Below are 17,064 nucleotides of genomic sequence, written 5' to 3' on the forward strand. Positions count from 1 at the left end.
AAGGGCTGGAAAGCACCATACTAAATAATTAAATATTATAAATGTTTGTTGGACACTCATCGTTGCACGCCCTGTATGATGGCTGGGATTGGGGACATGGGGCCAGAAGCTGTTTATTGCTTTCATATGGAGCCAACATGTGTTTCACATTTGCCACAGGATTTTTTTTTACTGTGTACACTCACGGTACCATTGAGACATCATCGCAGTACCTCTACTGCACTGCTATCATTTGTCAGGAAAACTAATCATCAGCTGCACTATATTGTTTTCTCCATGTGTTTCTCCAGTATAAATGGATTACAGAGTTTTGTAACAAATGGGTGCAAATCAGCTTTTGATGCGTACAAAGGAAAAGCTGCAGCGAAGCCAAAGTGTAGAGTTCCAATACGATGTGTGTATCACCTACTCAGAGATGGCTGTGGTTCCTCCATGATTCATCGGGCTTCTTTTGATTATCCTTTGCGATTTATAATGCGGACAGTCGGTGGGATCTCTGCAATGCTAGTGATACACTGGCACGGAGCATGTGCAAACTCTGACATCAATGAGACATCTTCTACAGTGTTGAAAGGCTAAGCGCATCGCTGAAAACCTCATCAAGGTTCCTGTGTGCTCTGCACTGGCAAGGCCACATCATTCATATGCGCACATGTGTGCACTCAAACACACCACAATCAAACCATCACAGGGCTCATCTTCTCCATGATGAGCCTTCTGTGAGGCCCAGCAGGAATATTTTTGGTTGGCATTGTTTTATTCTCAAGCTGGAGGGAGATAAATGGATGAAATTATTTTCTCAGGGCCATGTTCCACTTACCCATGTGAGATTAGTGGGTTTACAAGTTAACTCAAGGCTTAACCCTGGCCATTTGGTCTCTTGGTGGTGGTTTGTGCTGTTACAGATCATATAATTATGGTCACTGCATAACTAATCTGATTCCAAGGAAGTCGTGTCAAGACTCTGTTCCTAAGCCTAACTTTGAAGAATTTTTAAAAAGTTCAGCGTCAGATTGGAGCTGTGTCTGCAGTGATGCCGATTCTGTTCTGGTCTGTTGTGATGACGAGCGGAGCTAGCTCGATCTACGTCCCTCCCTGAGGCTCAGAAATAGGGTGAGGAGTCCAGTTTGGGATGGACTCTGAGTGAAGCCTTTACTCCTCCACAATGAAGGTGGCTGGGGAGAGGGAGGTCTCGACTTCTCTGCTTAGGCCTCTGTCGACGCAGCCTGAATAAGCAGAAGAGGATGGCTACACAGAGAGAAAATGTAATAATAATTTTAATATTAATTAAGATCTGAGTCTAATAAATTATAATTTGTCACAAAATCAAGATAAATGTTGGGTAAAGTTGTTCTTCAGTCTAGTTTAAAATGACAACAAACTGCCCTCACAAGTAATTTTACTGTATACACAGTTCATATAGTTCTGTTGATTATTCATGTTTGAGATGCAAAAGAGTAATGCCTTGCTTTCATTACAACCACTCTGTTTTTTCCCGATGGTTGACTTTTTTTGTTCCTGCTAGTTTTTTTTTTTTTATTATTTCTGTTACTTCTTTCTTTTCTAAAAGAGGAAAGTTGGACTGTTTCTTTTGAATTTCAACTTTAAAATTGACAAATAAAAGCTTTCCTCTCATCCTAGTGATTTAGTATAAACTATCTTTTCTGCCATCTGACTTATTGCTGCAGTCAACTGTAGTTCCGTTATTCAGATTGGCTTTTAATTAGATTTGTGCTGTATGTTTGATTTTTAATGTATTTTATGTATTTCTGTTTTTATATTACTGTGAAGCACTTTGTGGTTTTTATCCTGTGAAGAGTGCTATATAAATAAATTGAATTGAATTGAATTGAATAGTTTGAATAGTTTGTATGGAAAACAGCCACTTGTCTGCAAACACTCACTAACTGTTACATAAAGTAAATTTTGTGTCTTAGAGCTGCAACCAGTATGTTTAAAAAGGTGTAATCTGGCCTGAGTGACCAGGGCTTTAAATCTGGGGGGTCAGTTGGCAACTATCTTTAATTTGACATGAATTAACAACTGTTGGGGACATGTCTGTAAGTAAAGTTATCTTTGCTTCTGCCTTTCTCTAATATACTTATGCAATCCTTGCTCTACTCTGCCTCTTCTCACTAAGGACAGCAACACTGTGTTGACATGAGATGAGGACACTTAGATTAGAGAACCCCAAAAGGTTGATTCTCTTAATCTGAACGGAGCATTTTCAGTGGAGAAATTTTTTGTCACTCATCCAAGTAACTTCTTCAGTCTCAGCTGACTGCAGGTTTCCCCAAACTTATAAACAGTACATTTGCACAATGACAGAAACTAGCACCACTGAATGAACAATGGGCTGTAAGGTCAGTTCCTTGATCATTAATATGTTGTCATGACCACGGATCAACAACCACTGATCAAAGTCCAGCAAAATCAACGAAAACCCTTAGTGATCCCAATGTATCAGCAGCATCGGAACAGTTGAGACGCATTTTTTCTAAACACTGACTCTGTGGTTTTTAAACCCCAACACACGCTGTGCCAAAAAATGGTCTACCCCAGGTTTCCCGACACAAACAGAGTAATATAGTGTACGCAGTTAAGTGCCAGGCAGATTGCCTCGATTTATACATCATGATTTATACTCTGACGAAGCAGATGGCACAACACAGAAGAGCTACCTCGTCAGGCCTGGACTCTGCAGTCTACTCACACCTACAGGCCAGTGGACACTCTTTCAGTGATGAGGATGTACACATCGCTGGTTTGAGCGGGAAGTCAAGGAAGCCATTTACGTGAAAAGGGAAAAACCATCTCTGAATTGAGGAGGGGGCCTAAGGGTACATCACCATCTTACAATGCTGTGATTGCAGCCGTTCCCCAACTCTCTCTGAATGGTACTCATGGCCATTGATCAGTGGTTGTTGATCAATGGTCATGACAATTTGGATATTAATCATCAAGGAACTGACCTCACAGCCCATTGTTCCTTCAGTGGGCTGGTTTCAGTCATTATGCAAATGTACTGTTTATAAGATTGGGGAAACCTGCAGTCAGCTGAGACTGAGGAAGCCACTTGGATGAGTGACGAAACGTTTCTCCCACAAAACGGACCGGTACCGGTCCGTGAGTCGTTTGGTACCGGGCCGCGAGAGTTGAGGCTCGGGTGTGAAATGTATGGTGTTCAGGGTTTTTATCGGTTTTCAGCGTTATTTTGTTGTCGTTTTTATCGTTAACTCGGTTTTCCTGGGTCTTTTCACGTGTGTTATGAATAAATCTTATTTTTTTTCGGTACCGGTACTAGTTTTATTTTGTTGTATTTATCTGCGACACCTTAAAGGCCGGTCCGTGAAAATATTGTCAGGCATAAACCGGTCCGTGGCGCAAAAAAGGTTGGAGACCGCTGGATTAAAGAACTTTTTTATCTGTTCATTTTTCTGTAGGCTCAACAATCTGGCTTCACTATGCCATCCAAACACCTGAAACGGGGCATCCAAACATTCATATTAACAGTTCTTACTAATAAAGCATCCAACACTGTCACATCAAACTACTTTTATTCTCACTCTAAATCCAACTGAGGCAAACTATCAAACTTCATCCTGGTTCAAGGGGACACTTGGACCTAACAATATGTATAAATTATCACGCATGACAAGTTTCAAGAGTGTACCGGACTATCTCGGTTTTTTTTTTCCCCAAATGTGTTGATTTTCTTGGCTTGTGTGCCGTGAAATAGTTCAGGAGCCTCCAAGAATGAGCTCAATTGTAGCAACAGCCAAAGTGAGCTTAGCTAAGGGGGGAGTAATTGAGAACAAACTAAAAAAAGAAAGCACTTAACTCCCACTTTCACAGTCACAGAGATTTTCAAGTACATGATGTCATTTTAGCACAGTTTGTGAGGAATAATATATATTGTGGGATTATATTACACAGGTGCCATTAGGTGACCTTATATTCACAATTCAAGCTTTTTGACTAGTGATGTTTGTGGCCAATGGAGGAAAACCAATAACATTAAGACAGAAGCATTTGCTCAGGATGCTGAGTAAAGGGTAGATATTGAACAGAGAAATCTTAAACTCACATGGGAAAAGAAAAAAAATGCCCCAGGTATATTTATAGTCCATCAAAGTACAAAATAATGTTGGAAATATTGGAGTATTGTACAAGTTCAAATTATTCAGATTAAAAGAAATAGATTTATGGAAACTAACTGATGGACCTTTTTGCATTTTACAGTAGGTCTTTGCTCATTTCACCGTCCTGTGCCAGCTTTCTGTTTTTGCTACATGCATGTCTGTCCCTCTCTTCTGTTCTGCAAGTGAAAGCGCGCTCTAAGAGTGGTGCATGTTGTGGTGGGTAGACGTAAGAGACGTGCTGTCGCTTCTGGCTATTTCTGAGTGATCATTTTACATATGGTGATTTTTTTCAACAAGGTTGTGGTTAAATACCTGTAATACCTGGAAATGCCAGACCTCAGAAATGGGATAGCCTTAATTTCTCCTTCTCTTTTGATTAGTCTGATTAGTGCATTTGTTTTCTACAGTCATTGTTTACAACTGGGGGCTTTATGTTATATTAAAACATATAATGGCAAAATGGAAGAGGTTAGGGTTAGGGTTATGGTGGACTTAGTGTAAAATTATTTGTTCACTTAAATGACAATCAGTTTCATTACCAAGTGAGATCTGTTTAGTTGTTATTTAATGACAAATGTAGTAAACAAAATATCAGAATTTGCCTTTCAATGTGATTTTAAGTAAAAGGCCCAACGAGACATCAGCGCAAGTGAGGGAGGCCGTCTTTGGGTGAAAACTTTATTGTAATCTGCTACATTCTTCAAAAGACTGACTGCTCTGGCGAACTCAGCAGCACTATATCATCTATCAACCATGGTGACAGGTGATGCTACAGCCAGAGGTGGGACCAAGTCATTGTTTTGCAAGTCTCAAGTAAGTCTCAAGTCTTTATCCTCAAGTCTCAAGTCAAGTCTCAAGTAATGTCAGGCAAGTCAGAGTCGAGTCTCAAGTCACTGGTGTAAAAGTCCGAGTCAAGTCACAAGTCTGAAATTTTGAATTTCAAGTCCTTTCGAGTCTTTAAAAAAAAAAACAACGAAAAAATAATGTTGCAGTTATATGCTAAATGTAAATATTAGACCATGTAATTTTTAAATCTGTGTTTTTCTCAACACATGACAAAATAGTGAACTTAGAAAATATACACAAATTGTGAAATTGCACCTCTTTAAAATGCAGCTCAATTAAACCTAGCTCCAAGAATAATTTTCACCGACAGTTCTGAGATAAGCTGCATGTTATTCTTGGATGCGCTTGTAGGACCGGCTTTAAAATCGCATGACAAAAATATCATACATAAATAAATGATATATTTTTTTAAAATATCATTTAAAAAAAAAACTGCATCACCAACGTAGCCTGGACAACATTTGCTAGTTAGATGAAGTCAGCTATCTCATCGTAGCATATTTATATGCATATTTATAATCATACGCTTCTTGGAGTGAGCGCATACACTCATGAAGTTTAGTAATTTCAGGTCACTGCAACAAGCCCAGGTACAGTTTACCGACGGATGGGTGCAGGACCTTGAAATGCACCGTGTAGAACGAAAGACCATCGTACGTATCATAAGTTTACCAGTCTCACAAATCGTCGTCATGAATACACATTCGTTAACCGTTTATTAATAGGACCTTTGAGCTCAACGGTAATTAATTAGCAGTGGAAATAATTTCTGGTAGCATTACAGAAATGTAGCAGTGACAATAATATTGTATGCTGTAATCGTACTGGACAATTAGTGATACAAAACAACTGTTTTACCCTGTGAATAAAAGTATGTGTTTTTGTCAGTGTACCATAATAACAGAAGCGAAACGCAATATTGTGTCAGGACAATTCACTATTTATGCACAATAAATAAAGGAGCATAGTGCGACAATTTCTGTTCAGCGCCAGACTTGCTTGTAACCTATATCACCAATTATGTTATGAAAATGACGCATTAACTACTAAAAAACACTGACCTTCGTGTAAATGCTTGGAGCAGACTAACCTGTGAGCTGGAGTGTTCTGGGACGTTATATTTGGTCTTTGAATGGCTGCAATCCAGTCGCCTCTTTGTTACTTCGGAAACATGGCTCGAACAATTTCTCTTCAACGAGGTAATCCGATAACAACCAATCTCTTTACCCGTCGGCTTCCCGTGGCTGTCATGCGACCGGCTATTGCAGTTAATAATACAACAGCTTCTTGACATTTTTGTGTTTCTTTTTATCGCTGTGTAACTGATTTCAATTGAAAGCCTGCGTGCGCTAGTACCGCTTGCCACGAGTTCCCAGAATCCTTTGCGGTTCTACCCGTGAATGACGTCACATTTTCAATCTCTATATAATATGCATGTTAAATTTTATATTTGGGGTAAAATATCAAGTCTTTTCAAGTAAACCGGTTCAAGTCCAATTCAAGTCCCAAGTCATTGGTGTAAAAGTCCAAGTCAAGTCACAAGTCTTAGAACATTTTTTCAAGTCAAGTCTAAAGTCATAAAATTAATGACTCGAGTCTGACTCGAGTCCAAGTCATGTGACTCGAGTCCACACCTCTGGCTACAGCATTACCTGCCAGTGGAATCAGGTCCCTAGTGTCTATTGATGATGTCACAGCTGATAGAAGTAGCAGGATGAACTGTGAAGTGTTCAGGGCCGTACTCTCTGCTCAGATACAATCAAATGCTGCGAAACTGATCAGACAGTGCTTCGTTGTGAAAATGGATAAAGCATACTGCAAGAGCATCGCAAGACTTTCTCAAGGCAAAGAAATGTCTTCAATGATCAAGTCAGTCACCTGTCTCAACTAAATAGAGCATATGTTCTTTTAAAAAAATACAAAAATGAAGACAAGTAGGCTCAACAAAGGCCTGGTACAGCATCTGAAATAAGGAAACATCTGGTGATGTCCATGTTTACTAGAGTTCAGGCATATCAGTCACTGCAAAGGATTTTCATCCAAGTATAAAAAAAACAATTATGTTTACTTACTTTTGAACATTTGAAAATGTTCAGGAGCCTCCAAGAAATATTCATTTCACGCACATCTTGATTGTCTGATTTTAAAATCCATTGTAGTGGTGCACAGAGGCAAAACTACAAAAATGTTGTCTTTGTCCAACGAATTACTGGCCAGTATTATGTTTAATACTGTGGTCCTTGATTCATGTAGTACATGATGAGGAACAGAGACAGCGTTACAAATACAGTGACCTTGTATATGTTTGCCATTATCTCTTCGTGAGTGTCTGGTATTGTGGTGTCAGAATGGATTAAATACATCAGCCAAATACAAACGTCTCTGTTCGAACTCTACTTTGGAGATCTGTGTGGTTAAAAAACAAAGTGAGAGTGATATTGTGATTTTAATCCTTTTGATGACACTTTTCTACATGTGAGTCCACTTGAATCGATAGCAGATGTTAAAAGCATTCTCTATCATAACAGCTTCAGATTCTATGTACCGCAATCTTTTCCCTGCAATCTAAACATGACATTCAACTAAATCCTTTTTAAATTAGCAAATGCTTCGAAGTAGGGAAAAAAAGTTTGGCAGTATTGTTGCTTTTAAATGAAACCAATATGATATTCACATAAAACACTTATGTTTCAGGTGTCGTGTAAGAGTTCCCTAATAGGTCGATGAGTTCTTTCACTGTTTTCTCTGAAGAGCAGTAATAAAAAGGCACAAAACTAAAATCTATATTTGTAATTTCACCCCTTTTTCATTTAATCGTGTCACTTAATAATTTCAACATATTAAAATATCAAAAATCAAAGCCAGCAAAGGCAATGGTTAATGTGGTTTTACCATATACAACCAACCAATAAATTAGTCTTTATTTGATCCCATGTTGGGGCCTAATGCCCTGCATGTTGACTCGGCTGTCAAGCAGCCAGTGATCAAGGACTAATAGAGCCTTTCTGCTGTCATAGCCGCTTCCAGCGACCCTGGGTCTCAGGCTGAATCGCGCCAGTGGAGTTTGAGGAGACAAGGCCAACAAAAACAACAAATATATTTTCATTTGGCTGCAGGCATATTCCTCTGGAGAGCAGGGGATGGGGGAGGGAAGGTGAGGAAAAGGGAGGAGAGGTAAAGCAGAGCAGAGAAAGCAGAAATAAAATGGATTAAGTGAGACTGATCTAGAGGATGAAAGAAGAGGACAGGAGAATAATTAGGGGCCTGTTCTGGCTCTAGCTCTGGAAAATGTTTCATTGGTTTATCAAAGACTTGACTATTAATACAAAATACATGTTTACATTCTTGATTTTATCTTCGTGTAGCAAATGCATTAAGATGAAACGCACTCTGCTTCGCGTGACTCACATATTAGGACTCTTGTGTTAAGATGATTTTTCCTAAATGTTTCTTGCTTCTGCCGACAGGCTTTAGGTTTATTTTTTAATTTTGTTTTTTAAATGTCTGTCTTTCCCTTCGTCTGCCTCTCCTCACGCTTTCCGATTTGATATACAGAGGCCTCACCTCAGTGCAGGCCAAGGCAAATGTTTGAGCCACCTGTTGCAGGAAACTTGAAGCCCTCTGGAGATGTTAAGACGCTGGAGCAGAGGCTGCGATCCAGGTACAGGTCACCTCTGAACCTGTGAGCTGGTGTGAAGAAGCAAGACAGGGGTAAATGAATGATGTGATGATGCAGATGAATCAGATTTACAAATATGATGAAATTACACTAGTTTGTTTCTTCTATAATTTGTTGTTCATGCAGTTAGCTTAAAATTTTGACATAATTGTCAACACAATCAAGTATCAATCAACACAGTCTTCATCAAAAGACTAAAAAAAGTCTACAAATGTAGGCAAGGTGGAGTGTGGTGAAGGGTGACAGAAAGAGCAGTTGCTGCTGAGAGTATCCATAGCAGCACCTTTTTTTAAGTTTGTCTCTTGGTGCTTCTTTTTACTGTTGCCGTCTCCTGTAGGCAACACCCTAAGTGTGGATAAAAACCATACAGATCCCAGTTTCATAGAAAATCAGGAGTTTAAGGAAAACAGTTTTCTTTTAAACATCAAAAAGAAATTTGTAAAATGGTTGTGCCACAATTTTCTCCAGCTAAACAAAAACAAAACTGAGGTAATAGTCTTTGGCGCCAAAGAAAAACGATTACAGGTCACCAGAGAACTTCAATCTATACATCTAAAAACCACAAACCAGGCGAGAAATTTGGGTGTAGTGATGGATGCAGACCTAAACTTAGAAAAACACATTAAGACAATAACAAAGTCAGCTTACTATCACCTCAAGAATATATCAAGGATAAAAGATCTGATGTCTCAACAGGACCTGGAAAAACTAGTCCATGCATTCATCTTTAGTAGGCTTGATTACTGTAACAGCATCTTTACAGGTCTACCTAAAAAATCAGTCAGACAACTACAGCTCATTCAGAACTCTGCTGCTCGAGTCCTCACTAAGACCAAAAAAGTGGACCACATCAGTCCAGCTCTGAGGTCCTTACACTGGCTGCCTGTCCGTCAGAGGATAGACTTTAAAGTTCTGATGCTGGCCTATAAAGCTCTGAATGGTTTAGGACCAAAATACATCAATGACCTCCTGACCCAGTATGAACCATCCAGATCCCTCAGGTCATCTGGATCCGGTCTTTTATCAGTTCCCAGAGTCAGAACCAGACACGGAGAAGCTGCATTCAGCTTTTATGCTCCTTATATCTGGAACAAACTCCCAGAAAGCCTCAGATCAGCTGAAACACTCAGTTTATTTAAATCCAGGTTGAAGACTCACCTGTTCTCAGCTGCATTTGAATAAAGCACCAAATCCACACTTTAAGCTTAAATTTCAAAACTTACATTTAACTACTGATTTTATCTACTGTTCTGATTTTATCTGTTTTGATTTTATATACTGTTGTTTGTTTGTTTGTTTGTTTGTTAATTAGTTAGTTAGTTTATTTGCTTGTTTTAATCAATTTTAAATCATGCTTTTTATTTGTTCTTGTTTCTAATGTCTCTGTAAAGCACTTTGAATCACCTTGTTGTTGAATTGTGCTATACAAATAAACTTGCCTTGCCTTGCCTTGCCTAGAAATTTTTTTTGATGCTTCAGTTTTCCTGTGACTGCCAAACTTTGATAAATATTGCGCTTCTCCAGACTAAAAACATCAATGTGACCAAGATATGTAGTCACTGCCCAGCCGTACTAGACAAAACCAAACTATCCAATGATCGTGATTATAATGAACTTTGATCAACTGGTGTCTACTATGGACACATACTATAAGAGACACTTATCCTTCAATCAGAGTCCTGTGTCTGGCAACTGATGAATTCTGCTTCTTTCTTTTCTACTTTGTTTTGGTCCCTATCAAATACTTAGACATGGCAAAAAATAAGAACAAAGAAAGATGTAATGACTCAGTCACACTACAGTAAAAATGGGACAGCAACCTTTTTGTGACTAGGAAAGACCAGTGGTTGCCAGGTGATTGCATTAAATCTTATTCAGGAATTGACTGTAGGTAGTAACTGGTCACCCGAAAGTTGAGCATGCAACCTCGACCTCTTGGCAACCACTTCAGTTTGCAAGATGATTGTACAGGTAGCCAGGTGGAAGGCAACCTGCCTCCAAATAGTCATGGTCTGACTTGAACTGACTGTACACATGAACCCAACCGTACTCATCTGAGATGCATCTCTTTATGAATGGGGAGTTGATTCAACTGGTTGACAACTTGTTGGGGTTGCATGGTGCCTATGCTGTTTTGCAGTTAAATTGCTGTTCTGTGTCACTTTTTGTGGAAGAATGTTAAATCTCTGACGATGGACTTTATATATATATAGACAACTGTCTCAGTGATTTATTTGTTGCTTAATTTATTGGCTATTTGTTGGATCTGGCCGATAGAATGACCACAGCAAACACAAGAGACCATAAACCGGTTGTTTGTGACGCTGCTGTCAAAGTCAAACAGTCATTTAAAACAACAACCAATGACCAAGGTGCTGTACAATTAAGATAATTACAAGAAATAAAAACATAGGGAGACATGATAAGAGTTAACAAAAAGAATCATAAAATTCGAAGATTTGAGTAAGAAATTAGATAAATAAAAGTAATACAAACTCATTCTGATTAAAAGCCAAGGAATAAAGATGGGTTTTTAAAAGTGTCCAATGTTGGGGAGGTCCTGATGTGAAGGGGCAGTTTGTTCCACAGTTTAGGAGCAGTAACAGCAAAGGCCCGATCTCCTCTGTGCTTTAATCTGGACCTCGGGACAGTCAGGAGCCACTGATCCGCAGACCTCAGTGATCTTGCAGGAGTGTACCAATTTAAAAGATCAGAAAGGTATGAGGGTGCTAACCCATGCAATGCCTTAAAAACAAATAATAAAATCTTAAAATTAATTCTAAAACTAACTGGCAGCCAATGTAATGATGCCAGTAATGGGGATATGTGGTCTCGCTTGTGTGTGCCAATTAGTAACCGTGCTGCAGCATTTTGGACCAACTGTAGATGGCTAACTGATGACAGAGTACTACCAGAGTAAAGACTATTACAGTAGTCGAGGTGAGATGAAATGAAGGCATGGAAAGCTCTCTCAAAGTCTCTAAAACAGAGAAATGGCTGCTGTGACAGTAAAAAGCTAAAGCATGTAGACCAAAGCCAAAGGATTATCGCAGAAGCAGGCTGGAGCTCTGACTCCCTCCTATTATCATCTTCATGCACCAAAGTTGTTTCGAAGACTGCAAGTGGTCGCAGACCTGGCCCCCATTTCAGAGTCAACCCAAGTTTACTGCACACAACTGTAATAATTTTGGTCATGTCATGGTCTCCAACTGCTGTTTTCCCAAGGGTGACTGTAGCACAAAACAGTGTCTGCTATTTGCTGCCAAGCAGCTGGTGCACCGTTTACACTACGTTTCTCAGTTTCTTTTCTCTTGAATAACTGTTTGTCTCAAACTGTATTGGTGCGAGTGAGACTTTAATGCTGGGTAAATTCTCAGTCGAATTAAAAAGAGGCTACGCAGTCTGTAGTGTTTTGGTTTTGATTGTTTTTTGTAATTACACAATAAGTCATCCATTTCACACATTTACGAGTAATTTAATTAATTAATTTGCAAAATATTGCTTTGAATCAGCCTGGATGCTAAGGACTGAGTAGCTGAGCTTCAGAGGACTCAAAGGTCGAAAGAAAGAAATAAAGTCAAACGAGCTGAACATAAGAGGTGGAGAATGACTGGTTTATCTTCTGGGTTCTAGGAACTCCCTTGGACTGCTTCCAATGATTGCCCCTTTGCCCCCCTCTTGGTCCTATTCGTGCCTGCAAATACCCCTTCAAGTCACCCCCCACTACTGCCCTACAGTTCCAAATTTTTTTGCAGCTCCTTCCTCTCACCCACTCACCCCCTCTCCTCTCACCCTTTGGCATCCCGTTCAAACTGCTGCCCTCTCAGCAAACATCTCCCCTCCTCCCCACAACTGGGCTGCTGTAAATGCCCCCAGGACTGAGGTTCTTTCAGTTATTCACCTCTGCTCCAAACCCACGTCTTTCTCCGATTCCGAGCTTGCAACCCCTCTCTTCCTCCCTCTTTCTCTCTCGGTCTCACCAGGATGTAAAATATTCACAGCTGCTGCTGCGGTCAGGTAGCACAGCCACAAGACTCTCTGAGCAAACAGAGGAGCTGTGAACGTGTGAAGCCGATGGTGTACGTTTCATTTGAGGTTCGACACAGGTCCGATAGATCCCGATGTAGTCAAAACAGAAACCGCATACTGAGCCTCGCCACATGCCTCAACAAACCAAGCTCTAACCAAACATACCCAAGTACAACACTGAAAAAATGACACTGCAAACAGCTTTTAGAAACATGTCAGGCGCACTGCAGAAATAGGAGAAACGATACGTGGCTTGGTGCCGCTGAACACAGTAACTGAGATATCACTGAGGTTTATAATCAGTGTGAAACATCTGTCTTGAATAAATGCCTCGCTTTTAAAGTCTAGCCTCGTTATGCATTACGGGCAAAGGCAAGAGCGCATTAAGTCATGTTAGAGTTGCAATAAAAATACATCAAGCTCTCTTCCAAGAGGTCTACACATGTTATATATGCGGACTCGATTCCAGGTTCTCTGAATGAAGAAGTGTACAAATTTGTGTCAGATATCCAAGTTCCAGTCCAGGTTTCCTTGTTCAAATATGGACTTAAATGAGATGTTTTACATCTCTGAAGCTGTCCCACCAAATAATAAAGACATCTTGGCCTGGGAATGCCAGCCCTTGAACTTTATGAGGGAGGGCGAAAGGGGGAAAAGAGGAGGGGTATCGGTGTCTTGAACACATTTCAAAGTAATTGTACTTGATATGTCGTTTAGAGAACACCCAAGTAATCATATAAACAAAAGACTAGATGCCCTGGGAGGATGAAAGGAAATCTGAATCTCCCACTGATGTATCATACTTACTCATTTTTTGACATGAGTGTGAGACGGCGAGGGATTCCTGAGCACAATAAGAGGATCGGGGACCTTTTTAGTGATAAACACAGTGGGATGGACGGACTCCGGTGGATTCCTTCATACTCACAAATTAACTTACACACACACACAAAAACAGATGGCAGAGGGCTGAAAGTGATGGATGCAATGTACAAATTAGAACTGCTGCAGGCCCGGGGACAAGGAGACTGCATGTGTGCATGTGTGTGTGTTTGTTCTATGTTTGATCCTGCACCTCAGCCTTACCGAGGCATGACTTACGTTTAAAAAACTTTCCAAAAAATAAAAAGATGAATTTGAGGGAAAATCGCAGGACCCAGACAGCAACAACACGAGAGAACAAGTTAAAGAAAAAGTGAGGGAAAGCAAAAGAAGCATAAAGAAAACATGAGATCATAGTTAATTAGAATCAGGTGATAAACAATGGAGTGATATTTACGTTATACCATATGCCCCGCTACATGTGTCTTTCTGTCTCGAGGGATACAGTAACAGGTTTCAGACACGTAAGGTCAAGAGGAGGCTTTTCCCAGCTGCTAGACCACACTGATGCACACACACGCCCCTGCTCAGCCGCCCAAGTGTGTCGTCCATTTCTAAAGCCTGTTTTGTCTTTGTTGTTATTACATAAAAGACAGTGTTTATCCTCCAGGAAGCCATGTTTGCCATATGAACTTGTAAGGCAGAAGATTTTGCAGTGAGAAACGAAAACCCCTGAGCCAATCAGGCAGGTTGTCTCCTGGGCTTCACTTCAAAATCCTAATCTCTTACAGATTCCCGATTCACGCCTTGGATTTAAAAGCCCTCCAGTGGCTTACTCTTGTTTGTTACAAACCCTCATTATTTTGGCAGACTCCAGTCAAGTATTGTCTCACTTAGTCATGAAATGCTGCGCTTCTTGATCTCTGAAATATTGACTTCAAAAAGCATCTCATGATGGATTCGTCAGCTGTGAAGCTTTCGACATCAAACTGTTTAATCACTGAAAGCTCCAGCCATGTAAAGTCCACAGAGCACCATGTTTATCTTACTATGATACACCAAAACTCTCTGCCCAGAAACTCCTCCTACACTCACACAGGAAGCTCAGAAACCAACCCTGGCATAAACACTTTATTGCCAAAAGTACTCAATCACCCATCCAAATGATTGAATTCAGGTGTACCAATCACTTCCACAGAACAGGTGTATAAAATAAAGCACCTGGGCATGCTGACTGCTTCTACAGACATTTGTGAAAGACTGGGCCGCTCTAAGGAGCTCGGTGAATTCCAGTGTGACACCTGTGCAACAAGTCCTGTCATAAAGTTTCCTCACTACTAAATATTCCACAGTCAACTGTAAGTGGTGTTATAACAAAGAGTAAGCAGTTGGGAACAACAGCAACTCAGTCACAAAGCAGGGTCAGCACATAGCATGCAGAGGTCACACATTTCTGCAGAGTCAATCTCTAAAGACCTCCAAACTTCATGTGGCCTTCAGATTATCTTAAGAACAGTGCATAGAGAGCTTCATGGAATGGGTTATCATGGCAGAGGTGCTGCATCCAAGCCTAACATCACTAATCGTAATGGAAAGCATTGGATGTAGTGGTGTAAAGCACACCTCCACTGGAGTCTAGCGTGGTGGAGATGTGTTCTCTGGTGTGACAAATCACTTTTCTCTGTCAGGCAATCTGATGGAGGAGTCTGCGTTTGGCCATTGCCAGCAAAACAGTACTTGTCTGACTGCATTGTGCCAAGTGTCAAGTTTGGTGGAGGGGGGATTATGGTGGGGGGTTGGTTTTCAGGAGTTGGACTCGCCTCCTTAGATCCAGTAAAATGAATTCTTAATGCTTTTACATATCAAGATATTTTGGACATAAAAACATGCATGGGCAAGTTTGGTGTGGAAGGACTTGACTGGCCTGCACAGAGTCCTGAGCTCAACCTGATAGAACTACTTTGGGATGAATTAGAGCAGAGACTACGAGCCAGGCGTTCTCGTCCAAAATAGCTTTTGGAAGAATCAAAAGATCCCATAAATGCACTCCTGAACCTTTTGGAACAGCCCGTTCTCACTCCCGAGGCGTAACATGTCGACGTTTTGTCACGTCCCGCGGCGTTCCTGAGGAACGCGAAAGGAGACCTTCGGCGTTCTTATGGTACGCAGCGGGTTATGGCTGGAATCCAGTGCAATGACGCTCCTGCGGTAATAGACATTCCAGCCCTGTATTCCAGCCCTAAACCTAACCTTATTCCTGATCTTAACCAGGACTATAATGATGTTAAATAGCGTGTTTCTAAGCAATTTGAAGAAAAAGAGCGAACATGTGTAGATTCAGTCCAGACGGTTCTCATATTTCCTCTTTTTTCCGAGGTCGTCATTTAGGAACGTGGTGGGTAGCCGAAAACGTAATATGTTGACGATTTGTCGCCTAGCGTAAAATGTTACGCTTTGGGAGTGAGAACGTTGATTGGAAAGAATAGTTGAAATGATGCAATGTTCACATGTGTGAATAAAGACTTTCGCAAAATAACGTAGGTACTGAACACCTGAAAGCCATTATGTTGCCTGGTAATCACCTTGCAACAGCTGAAAATCCCAAGATTTTAGGATTTATGCACCTCAGAAAACATTATAGCATCTATTTAAATTACACAATAATATCTAATTTATATAAAAACTGTTGAATATTAAGATATCTGTGATATGACACCACCATGTGACTGACTGATTAAAATCCAATTATATAGTAGCTAGTATATGAGAAGCTTACTGTCTGATAAATAGCTGTGGAAATGAAAGTGGGATTTGTAGTTAATTAATTCAGCCTACAAAATCACCCTTTTCCCTAGCATATCATTATATAAACATTTTTTTAGGTACATGTTTTTAAAATATGCAGGTAGCCCATAAGGCACGTATGGAAACATAATATAATTAAAAAGTTATTACATCTTCTTGTGTTATATGGGTATAAAATTAATAGAACAATATCAAGCATACCAATTATTTTTTATTAATGAGAGTGGACAGTGAATGGTTTAATAATCCCTTAATTATATATAGAAGTAATTTGATTTTGCTGTATAGAAATATGCAAACAACAGCTACCCAATCTAGTTTTTGGAATTTTCTCAGTGTTATGAAGTATATCAGTTATCCAATAGCATGGGCAGGCCAAATAATACTCTAGCATGGGCGTGCACTGGTTTATAAAATGCATAATTTATTTGAACTCACTGACTTTCATCTATAAAATTTGTTTCAGTCTTGCAAAAGTACATAAAAGTCTCTGTCTGCAAACACAATCATGGGTTCAGAAAACATATTAGGCCCCAGAAGTGTCTTAATTGTATCAGCCATTATCATGTCTAAGAAACCTCCCACCAATGGGCTAAAATCACCTACTTGTACCCTTTATACACCTAGAACATTGTATCATTTTGATAACTATACAATTGAATTTATATTCCCACAACTTCAATTTTACGTTCTTATCTGTATCACAAACTGTATTGTGACGTCATCCTGTTGCCTATCAGC

Source organism: Maylandia zebra, linkage group LG7 (genome assembly GCF_041146795.1).
Source record: "Maylandia zebra isolate NMK-2024a linkage group LG7, Mzebra_GT3a, whole genome shotgun sequence".
Taxonomy (NCBI): Eukaryota; Metazoa; Chordata; class Actinopteri; order Cichliformes; family Cichlidae; genus Maylandia; species Maylandia zebra.